General features: G+C 36.9%; 1 long non-coding RNA gene across 1 annotated transcript; it reads right to left on the minus strand.

Annotated features, from left to right (window-relative positions):
• Positions 1–210: 210 nt before the first annotated feature.
• Positions 211–1,815, minus strand: LOC110717887. The gene is made up of 2 exons (XR_002510817.1): positions 1,332–1,815; positions 211–968 (listed from the first exon to the last, which is right to left on the minus strand). It is a non-coding gene; the product is annotated as an uncharacterized LOC110717887 (long non-coding RNA).
• Positions 1,816–12,313: the final 10,498 nt, after the last annotated feature.

Raw genomic sequence — 12,313 nt, forward strand, 5'->3', positions numbered from 1 at the left:
TAACCTATGTAGGAATTGAACCTACATCTCCTATGCATTTGCATAGTGCTCTACCAATTGAGCTAATAGGTTCACATATGACATGTTGCATATTTAAAATCCAACTACACTGCAAATAGGAAATCTTAGGGTTTTAGCTTTAACAAAAGTGATTGCTCATATAGTCGTACTATGTTAACTGCTATATAGGAAAGCACAGCCCTGTAATAAATTTTTTTTTTTTTTGACAAAACAGCCCTGTAATTTACAGCGTGTACAACGGCAGAAACCACGTTCCAAAACACATAAAGTTTGTAAGTCACCTCTTCCTCTCTTCACCTTCTTTGGCAAAGAAGGCTATAATAAATTAGTAAAAGTTGGACATTACTACTCTACTTGCAATGCCTATTTGCTGAACCTCATTAACATCAATTTTTATCAGCCAAGCCAGAATCATAGTTCCCTTATTGATAAAAAAAAACAACTTGTCAACTGATAAAATTTATAAACAAGCAAGAGAAATGCATGACTAATGACTATGCACTATACCGAATGCTCCAGGAAAATAAAAAAAAAACATAAATCAGCATTTATTACAACCAGAATTTCAGATGCCTATAACTTTAGAGCAAGGAACAAATGAACTTGCCGCCTACCTGTATGATACAGATTAAAGTATTTGAAGTAACTCAATAGAACAGGAAAAGGCAAGAGTCCACAAGACAATAGTTAGTTCACAAAAAATATTTAAAGAAGAGTAAAGAACATGAGAAATAATCGTGATTAACTACCACCTAATAATATTGTGCAACAAAGAAGTACTACCATAGATATAAGATTCTTTTAATAAAAAAAGAAATACAACGGGTGAAACGCATGACAAATCAGAAAATGCATGCAGGCTGAGAGCCCTTGATTGATCATCTTGCTTCACATCACCATGCTCCACAACTCTTTCTTGAAAGCCCATGACACAATGGCTGATGACTCTATACAGCACAAAGAGTTTCCAATTAGAATGAACACGTATAAAATTAGAATTATAAGTTTACACAAGACATTTGTCAGCCATCCCTCAACTATTTGAAGTTTAAACTATGAGATCTAGCACAGAATTATCATTAAACTAGCCAAGACATCACACGGCACACCAGAAGAAATATCAGACCAAGATTTAAATCACAAGCCACTATTGTTGAATGCTCTCTAAGTGATGATTAGTGTTTCTGGTAGCTAATCTACTTAATGTGAGGAGCTTCATACACAACAGCTACACATTAAGTCAATACACAAACCAACAAATTTAGACAGAAGAAAATTCGACAATTAACACAGGTTAATGGTGCGTATACCGTATCCTGAGTGACGACCCTTCCTCTTCGCCTTCATCATACGACGAGCACGAGACCTTGAATGAATCTTGGCAGGCTTCCTTATAATGAAACCATCCTTAACCAACTTTGACCTAAACAAATCAATTAAACATAAATTCCTATTCATTCATATCTTTAAAAAAAAAAAACTAATTACCAAAACAATCAACATAATATAAACTTCAATTGCATAATGAAGCCATATCAACTCCAATGAACTTTACAAAACCATTACAAGATCACAAAATCATCAAGGTAAATATAACAACATATAACTTATTCATAATACGAACTAAATCATTCAACTTGATCAATTAAATAATTTCTTCTAAAATTAAAACCGAAATTCGCAGATATATCGACATTTGCAAATTCAAGTTTTTAGAATAAACACTAATGAAATCAATCAACAAATATAATTCACAAAAAATTACAATGTTTTCATAATACTTCCTACAATTCGATCAATGATACATCAAACGATCACTATTTTCCAGAAAATCACATAAAAAAGCACTACATCAACTACCGTAAGAATTTATAGGGTTCTAATTAAGATAATCATCAGAAAAAGTAGAAAAACAATAAAATCTGACGGTCGATTGAAAATAACTAAAACAAAAAGACAACTGAAGAAAATTGAAATCAAAGAAGAGAGAAAGAAATTACGAGAGTTAGCCATGGAGATTTCATTGCCTTCATTAGGATCAAGCCAAACCTTACCACGACCACACTTGAGAATATCGGCGGCGAGCCGCTTCTGAAGCTTCAAAGACAATGGAGAGGAGAGATGCGTGAGAAAATGGAGAGGAGGAGAGAGAAAGGAGATGAGAATGGAGAGGAAAGAGAACGTGAGAGTGTAGATCTTAGAGGTTGAATTTCGTAAAATCTAACGGTTGGTATTGGTTCTCATATAAATGCTAGTTCTCACATAAAGGGTGGTTCTCACCGGATCCCGACCCTATATATATATATATATATATATATATATATATATATATATATATATATATATATATATATATTGAACCAAGATCATGTGAGAACCTAGGTCTATAATAGGAACTAGGAACTCATCTGGACCGTTGATCATGCTTAATCTAACGGCTCACATTCCACCTGCCTCATTAAGGGCATTTTTGTAATATTGCGCTTTGAATGACTACCTAGGTTTTCCTCATTTTTTTCTCTCTCTTTTTTAGATTTTCTCCCTCTTCCTCCAAGTTCTCTGAAGAGGCGATTGTTTTTCTTCGCTACTCTTCAATTTCGCTCTTCAATTTCTATGTCTTTGTTCATTAATCTCTCGCGCTAATCTGGTAAGGTATGTAAATTTCAATTTATTTTTTAATTTTCTTGAATCAGTTTAATTAATTCAAGCTCTAAGTTTGCTTTCGATTTGGTTACGATTAATTCGAGTTTGAATTTAGGGTTTGTGTTTGTTTTTTTTTTGTTTTTTTTTTGTTCTTTTTTATTCGATTAGGGTTTGTGTTTTTATTGATTTGAGTTTTTTGAAATTAGGGTTCTCGCTATATTCCAGCGACTGAAAATGATAGACATCTAAATTATTTGGTCTTTTTGAATGGTTATGCTTTTGAATTCTGGGTATAGTTGTTTGATGTCATATACTCATAATGAGAGTACGCAACTGCAACTTGTAATGAGAAACACTACATGGTGGAGTTAGGGTATAGAATAGTTGTTCTATTGATTAATGATTCTTTTTCATTTTCCATGTCTATGGTTAAATCAGTCAATTATATATTTGCTTTGTATGTAACTGATGTGTACTTGATTTTTGATATCAATACAAGGTGATTAAAGCATCTGAGATTCCCTTCGTGTAAATCTTATACTTGTAAATTTTATGCTTTACTTTTAATAAATTTTCATTAACTTTTTGAGTAACTTTTTATTACTTTAAAATTTTTCTTACTTTTGGGATTACTATAGGGAAATATTTTGAGCTATAAAACTAATGTTTGAGGCCTTTGAACAGCTTAGCTACCTGAGCAACTAAGAACTATTTAAACCCCCCTAAGTGAGTGTACATATACTTTATGAAATTGCTTAGCCGAACTATGGAGGCTAAAGGGTAAGGCGAATAGAAAGCTTCAATTTCTTGTTACATAGAGCAAAGGTATACTCTATCTTCAAACTCACCTTTGAAGGAGCAGAAGCCTTTTAGGATAAGGATTTATATTGGCCTTCTAGCTAAGTCAAATCACAGCCTTCTCCCTTATTCGATAGCTTGAATTTCTACCTAACTACCGTTAGGTAGAAATTCAGTAAGAATAGAAGCCTGCATGGTTTTTTCACTCCGATAATAAGAGGATCTGTGCCAATATTGATTCTTCAGTAAACAGATTTATCGATCGGAGTCAGACTTCATTGGAAAAGAAGCATTTCAATACTTTATTCCCTATCCCACAAATTATCCATCTCTAAAGATACCTCTAGCACAAGACACTTCTAGCTTAGATATCCGAATTCTACGTTTCAATATTCTTTTACATATCGAGTAAGTGACTCGCAACATCCTTAATTCAAACACTAAGCTAGTAAAAAACCATGATAAGAAAGACAGAATTCAACATCTCTAGGGAACCAAATTATTCTAGAATCTTTTATTAAACAACATTCGATTAAACGAAAAGAGCGGGATGATAAGGACACATAAAAGCAGAAACATCTCATTAACAATATATAATCATTAGACACATATTTAAATATTCTAGAAAGAGTCGGCAGACTCTTCTATTCTAGTCTTCTCGGTGACTGGGGGCAAGGTGGGTGGTGGCCTGCATAATTAGGGCTTGTTGCTCTTTGAGGAGGTCCCGTTTGCTGTCTTCCAGAGCGCGAATGCGGCGCTGGATTCGTAGCATAGCTACAACCACAAGCGCTGGATCGATGGGAGACAGGTGTTCCCAGAACAGAACAAGCCTTTGCTCACATTCGAGCTTCTCGGCTTCTACCAAGCGGATTTGATTCTGAATTGTTGCTAGCCTTTCTGAGGTAGGGATATCCATTTTTTTTTACTTAAAGTTTTTATTCTACCTCTCTCTTTGAAAATATAGACTGAAAAAAGCTTCTATTTATAGGCATTGGAAGCGCTTAACTCTTTCTTATTATTAGTAATAAATAATTGTTGTCTTAGTTTCATAACATATTTCAACCCTGGCTTTTCATGAATGGAACCAGATCCACTAGATTTTAGTGTGCTTAATAATTCGCTTCGTGCGGATTGGAGTTCGAAAAGCCCTGCCCCAAAAACGAATAAAATAGTCTCTTTTTTTTCTGGCGGGTACCTCCATGCGGCTTAATTTCGATCGCTCCCTCAGGAAGAGGAGGTAATAATAGAATGCACACCAGAGAGTACTCCCCTTTCTCGTCTAATAAGGCAGGTTTCCAAAGCCCCTTTCTTAAGAGATAGAGCACTCCTTACTCGACATCTCAAAGCTGACCAGTACAAAAAGCATGTGATTAGTCTTTAACCTTCTAATAAGCGACTATATACCTCGTTTACGTAACCTACTTGCGCTATTTAGCCTTGCCTACTCCGATTGAACTCGCTTCTACTTGTCTTTTTTTTTATTGGTTGATTTGTACCTGGGTACATCTGGAACTTCCCTCGCCCAATCCTCACTCGACATCTCCGTCCTTTCTTAGGTGAGCTATGTGAGACCGAAGCTAGCTCTCTTTCTTTTCTTTCCCCGAAAAGACGGAAAAGCCCCTTTCTAGCTCACTCTGTCAGTCCACTAAGACCGGTATAGAGTAAGTCGGTACAACACTAGCACTAGCAATAGCTTTTTCAGTACAATGAGTCCCCTTCTCCATGACCGCTCTTATTTGTTTTCATTTGGGCTTTCCTCATGCTTCTAATAAGCAACTACATACCTTGGAAATTTCTATGTCCCCCATCAACTCTTCCCAAGTAATTCCATTCCATTTTAGACTCGGACGTGGGCTTTGCAATTCAGTATCTTCAAAACCATTATTATCCCATGAGTCCCCCAATTTCTGCTCTTCCTGCTTGTCAATGGGCTTAGATGGATCAAAGCATTCAAGATATAGCAAGAATGCCAAGTCCAATTCATCAAGATTCAAAAAACCTTCTTCTTCAGCTGCCCAAGCAAGATCATCTTTTTCTAAATATGAGAGGATAGGGTTCAAGGGTTTCTAAGGGATGAACCGTTTGTCCTTCCCATAGAGATAGGACTTGAAAGATTGTCACATGGGCTATAAACATAGATTTTTATCGCCTAGATCTAATGGTAGTTTACTTGCTTACTTAAACAACAAGTATGGATTTCACTTGAAAGAATCCTCCTTTTAATGCTTTTCTAACTGTTCTGGTTAAGGATGGGATAAGTGATGGAACTGAACTAGCTTATTTGCGGTCTAGCCTTATAACTCACTATATATATATATATATATATATATATATATATATATATATATATATATATATATATATGGATGATAAGAAACTAGCTGCTTGAAAAGGGAAGAAAAAGTCACATGGACTACTAGTGAATAACAGATACTTTGTGTTATCCCTTGTCTATAAAGGGTACTGGCTCGAAGTTAAATGCACTCGAATGTGATGAACTTATTGATCTATCACTTTCCACTTGAAAGGATCCTTCCTCCTTACCTTTAAGTAAGCATAATGGTGTAAGGATGCTAAAGGAAAGGGGTTAGCCCAACATGAATAAGGGCTCTACTTAGTGGAAAAGCTACACCGAAGCACCTTTTTGCATAAAGAAAGATTTTTTATCACCCCTTTCAGGGAATCAGCCAAGAGGTGTCCTATAGTCTCGTTAGAACGCAAGATTGGAGCCTTCTAGAGCATCCAGAGTTTGGCACCAACCTTGTGGAAATTCTTTCTAAGGAAGACACTATTGAATAGCTTCACTTTGAACGAGATATCTTAGTTCGTATCCCGGATTCAAAAAAGTCTCGTGAAAAGGCACCTCTTTCTGAGGAGAAATGCCATAACATAAGAAGAAGGGGAGAAATCTATGTCTCTTTTGTAACACCTCTCGGACTCTATTCTCTTGCCATTTCCTCTGAGGAGAAATACGGATAGTTTGCATCAACAATAGAAGTGCTCACGCCCAACCAAAATGAATCTTCCTCCCTCCCTGTTGAGAAGAAAGGGGATCCCTTAGCGAGCAGCATACCGGACAGGAGTGATTCTATTGAATCCCACAAAGATTTGAGCTCTCTTTAAGTACAGTTAGGGGACTCCCTTTAGTTTAGTGAATAAGAAGCGCCACCTCTTTCGAGGAATGGGAGAAAGTGCTTATTAAGAAGAGTTGGAGCATATAAATCAATAACATAGATTCTTCCTCTCTTCCTTAGGCATTTAGCAGGGCTAAAGAGAGCGATCGGAGGGGAGTCCTAGCCATGATTTATCTACACACGGGTGCTCATTCTATCTATAATCATCGCATGACAACAAGCGTAGGTTTAGCTTACGTATGAAAGGTGCTTGACAATCCGCAGTCTGACCCCATTATCATGGTAGAAGAGGCCTAGAAAACTACTGCTAAAGGCATCTGAATGAATAAGGGTGACATGCGTTGACCCCTAATCACTATATCATTGAGGTCACCTCTTGCGCTGCGAGATGGTCTTGCGACCCAAATACTTCGGTGACTCCGACACTTTCATTATTGAGGACCCGAGGCACCAACTTTGTTGAGTCCCTTAGGTTTTGATTGATAGTTTTGAATGATGACAAACAGCTAAGGGAAACAGGTCCTTGAAAGTGTTCGATATAGTTGGGGGAACCAGCTAACATAGAACACTGTTTCCCCAGACAAGTTATTACTTACATGAGTTTTCTTATTGAACTAACTTGTCTTTATACAGGGAACAGTTATATGATAAAAGTGTTATGTACTGGTAGGGAACCAGTATGTAATGTTTCCATGGTTGCTACGTGGTAAAGCAGTCACATACTCTTTATTGTGCATTAACCATGTTACATGTGCAGTAGTTGAGTTGATTCCAAGACTTGGAGCATAGAAGCCTTTCGAAGATATTTCGAAGAAAGATTGTTTGCTCATAATAGAAGTATTCAAGGAAGATTCAAGTCTTGAAGATTACATGAAGAAAAGACGATTTATGCTTTAATATGTTATCTAGGTTTTCATGTAATATGCTCCGTAGTATGCTTGCATGTTTGGGTTATATAAGTGCTTAAAAATATATTGAAGTATGATATGAAATCTGGTACAAAGTTGGAACAGGTTTCATAACATGTTTCAATTCAGGGAACCAGGTCGGGGAACCAGGTTCACTGTATTCGAGCTGCCGTTTTGGAAAAAGATTTTACAAAAAGATTTTTTCGAAAAGATTATCTTGAAAATATTTTGTGCAGCTGGAAATAAGATGAAATATTCTTGGTTACCTAAAATCTAGGAGTATTTATCTTAATTGATTCTATCTTTGTGATTAAATCAAATAAGATAAAAACTTTCCTAAAATTACATTATATCTTATTCTCTAAGATTGTGTGATTTAAGGAAACTAGGTTTTAGGAATCTAAGCTTATATAAACTCATCTTATTTCACATATTTCGTGTGCCTCTCCAGAAATTAAAAGAGCAATTATTTGAGAGCATATACTTAAGCACTAATCCCATTCATCAAGTCATATACAAGAGCATTCTAGTACTTAAACTTTTTCTCTTAATTAGCTTCGTAGAAGTGAGATCAAAAGGGGAGTTTTTGATTCTTGTATTGAGTCTTTAACAAAGGGGTTAAAGGCTGGGTGAGTGTTTGTGAGTTCAAACACATTGGGCTTACGAGTGTAAGTCGAGAGCACACTCGGAGTAGAGTGTGGGGTTTGCTGGTTCCCGGAGTAGGGAACAGCAGAGTGTTCTTTGTCTTTGTTTTTCGGAGTAGATTAATAAAGAACTTAGGATAGGAGGACGTAGGCCTGAGTTGGCTGAACCTCGTTAAATTTGTTGTGTTCTTTATTGCTTTGTTTCGTTAAATTTGTTGTCTTCTTTATTGCTTATTTATATTCCGCTGCGTACGGGAACCAGCACAACTGGTTCCTCACACATAATCCGAAAAGAAGCAAAATTAGCCAACGATTACTTAACACTCAATTCACCCCCCCCCCCCTCTTGAGTGCCCATTGAACCTTCAATTGGTATCAGAGCCTAAGCTTCTCGAAAGAGTAACATCTAGAGGAGTTAAGAATGAGTACTCAAGAATTAAGTGCAATCGGTTATGACAACAAGTCACCCAAGTTTAATGGAAATAATTATGCTTGGTGGAAGAACAGGATCCAGAATGTTATCATGGGTATTGATTATGAATGCTGGCTCGTAGTTAAAAATGGTCCTAATATCATTCTCAAGACAGATGTTGAGGGGAACCAGGTTCCCAAGAAGGATAGCGAATTGGTCATTGCTGATTACAAGTTGCTGGAAAAGAATGCTAAGGCAATGTCAATACTACAACAAGCAATAGGTGAGACCGAAACAAATCGTATCTCTGGCTGTAGTAGTGCTAAGGAGATATGGGACACCCTTGAACTTGCGTTTGAGGGAACCAGCGAGGTAAAACGGTCTAAAATTGATTTAATCATGTCTAAATATGAATTGTTTGCCATGAATAAAAATGAAAAAATCAATGACTGCTTTCGTAGGTTTATGACTATTGTAAATGATCTTAGATCTCTTGGTAAAAATTTATCTGACGAGGATCTTGTGAGAAAATTATTGCGTAGTTTAACAGATGCATGGACAGCCAAGGTAACAGCAGTATATGAAGCAAAGGATCTGTCTACCTTGTCTCTGGAACAGCTGATTGGTTCCCTTATGACTCATGAGATGCTGATTGACTCTAAGTCTGAGAAGGAACCAGCAAGAGGCATGGCGCTTAAGGGAACAGTAGAAGATGATGAAGATGAAATTAGCATGATTGCAAAAAGATTTGAGAGATCTCTTCGAGATCAAAGAAAGAATTTCAAAGGTAAGCATTTTAAAAACTATAAAAAATCTAACTCTAATTCTTCTTCTACAGGATGTTTCAAGTGTGGAGAAAAAGGACATCTTATTCGAGATTGTCCTAAGTGGAATGACAAACAGTCTAAATCCGGAGATAAACAAGCATACAAGAATGCCATGATAGCTTCCATGTGGGGAGACTCTGACTCAGGGTCAGATGAAGAAGAAGGATCACCCAACTCAGATGTTTGCCTAACTGCCTTTACAAACATCAAGGAAAACAGCACTGGTCCAGGAACCAGAGGGGGAACCAGTACATTCAACAAATGCTTTATGGCAAAGAAGGATGTACTACATGAACGCAAGGTAAGCTTAGAGCAAATTAGAGAAGATATGCATGAATATGATAGAGAAAATATGCTTGCTTGTATTGATTCCTTACTAGATGAATGCTATAAACTAAGTGAAACATACATAACTTGCAAAAGAGAATTAAAAGAAAAACGTGGTGAATGTAATATTGCTATTGCTAGTTGTGATCATCTAGAAGGAGTCTGTTATGAACTAAAAAATCAAGTAGCAGAACTAGAGGTTGAATTGGACAAGTGTAAAGTGGAACTAGAAAAGGAAAGATCGTTTGAACCAATTGATGGTGAAGAGGATCTGACCTCCTGGTTCCCTAGAGACTTATCAACCACTAGTGATACTCTTGATTTTTCAGTAGCTATAAGTAAAGCAAATTTGTGTACTAGAACTTCCTTGTTGAAGGCCTTTGAAACATTGGCTTACAACCTGGAAAACTCTCACAAGGAAATTGCTTCACTTAAAGCTGCACAGTTCACTGTTTCCCCTACAGGTACCAGTGTAGATGTCAGTAATACGATTGATAAGTATGAAAGTAATATTTGTGATTTGCATGCGGAAATCAATCAACTGAAAAAGGACAAGCAACCAGTGACTGTTGACATGTCTATTGACTCTATGGTTTCAAAACTTAATCTACAATTCGAAGCTTTAAAAAGTAACTTTGATTTTCTTAAAGAGAAAAACGAATTGTTAACTAAAACACTTGAAACCAGAGAAAAAGAACTTAATGATAGTCATAGACATGTGGACAAATTATTGAATGCTCAAGAATCCTTAAATTACCTGACTTCATCAAGAGGAAACAGAGGAAAAGTTGGTCTTGGTTATACTAGACAGAGAACCAGGACTAACTGGTCTCCCAGAGAAACCACCTGGATCAAAGAATATCAACGAGGCAAGTATGTCATGACTAAAGAAATGCATGTGTGTTTTCATTGTGGTAAAAATGGACATAAGATACATGAATGTCCAGCTAAGAAAATTAGTGCTAATAAGAACAGCAAGGGTGTAAAATATGTGTGGAGAAGAAAGGATCAACAAGATGTTAATGTTGTTGAAAAGGGACCCAAGTATGTTTGGGTTCCTAAAACTAATGTTTGATTTGCTCTTGCAGGCTAGAGTGAAGGGAGACACCTATTGGTATTTGGACAGTGGTTGTTCAAGACACATGTCCGGGGATAAAGATCAATTCCTTTCACTAGTGGCCTTTGATGGAGGAAGTGTCACCTTTGGGGATAACAACAAGGGAACCATCACTGGTTTAGGTAAGGTTGGTAAGACACTTTCTAACGCAATAGATGATGTTTATTATGTTGAAGGCTTGCAACATAATCTCTTGAGTATTTCTCAATTATGTGACAAAGGTAATATAGTTGAGTTTCAAGCCAACCTATGTCACATAGTTAACTCACAAACAGGAGAACTTGTATGTGAGGGAACCAGGAAGCATGATGTTTACATTACCTTCTTAGATAAAATCCCTCAAGACAAGTCCATCTGTTTGAGAGCTGTTTCTGACAATAATCAATGGATTTGGCATAAGAGGTTTGGACATGCTAGCCTAACACTTCTAAACAAACTTAAAACACGTGACTTAGTTGTAGGTCTTCCTAACATTAAGTATGAAGCTGATAAAGTTTGTTCTGAATGTGTAAGGGGGAAACAGGTCAAAAATTCTTTTAAGTCTAAAACTGTTTTGAGTACCAGCAGACCCTTCGAACTTGTACACATTGATTTGTGTGGTCCCATGAGAGTACAAAGTCGAAGAGGTCATAGATATGTCTGTGTTATGGTTGATGATTATTCCAGGTACACTTGGGTAATGATGTTACACACAAAGGATGAAACGTTTGAAGAATGGGTAACATTGGTGAAACAAGTGGAGAACCAGCTCACCCACAAGCTGGTCTCGGTAAGATCAGACCATGGTACTGAATTTGAAAATGCTAACTTTATTGATTATTGTAGGGAACATGGAGTTAATCACAACTTCTCAGCCCCTAGAACACCTCAACAAAATGGTGTTGTAGAAAGGAAGAATAGAACTCTTGAGGAGATGGCGAGGACGATGCTCATTGAGAGTGGTCTCCCAAAGAGTTTTTGGGGAGAAGCTGTTGACACTGCTTGCTATATATTGAATAGAGGTCTCATTAGACCAAAGTTAAATAAGACTCCCTATGAACTTCTTAAAGGTCGAAAGCCCAACATCACATACTTTCGTGTCTTTGGATGTAAATGCTATGTGCATAATAATGGGAAGGACCAGCTTGATAAATTTGATCCTAGAAGTGATGAGGGAATCTTCCTTGGATACTCTTCTCACAGCAAAGCATATAGAGTCTTTAATAAAAGGACTCTTCGTGTTGAGGAGAGTGTCCATGTCATTTTTGATGAATTTAACATGTCTTCTGAGATTGCGCAGGTACAACCTGATGAAGTGATTGGATTGATGGATTTCACGGGGAACCAGTATACTGGTCCCACGGATGAAGTGCAAGCAGATCTAGGCCTACCAAATACTCCACCAGATGATAATGATGAAGTGCCTAGAGAAGAAAATGAAGATAATGAGGACTCTGAAGGGGAACCAAGTCCTGATGGTTCCTCAAATAATAGACAGGTAAT

The sequence above is a fragment of the Chenopodium quinoa genome, unplaced genomic scaffold (assembly GCF_001683475.1).
Source record: "Chenopodium quinoa cultivar QQ74 unplaced genomic scaffold, ASM168347v1, whole genome shotgun sequence".
Lineage (NCBI taxonomy): Eukaryota > Viridiplantae > Streptophyta > Magnoliopsida > Caryophyllales > Amaranthaceae > Chenopodium > Chenopodium quinoa.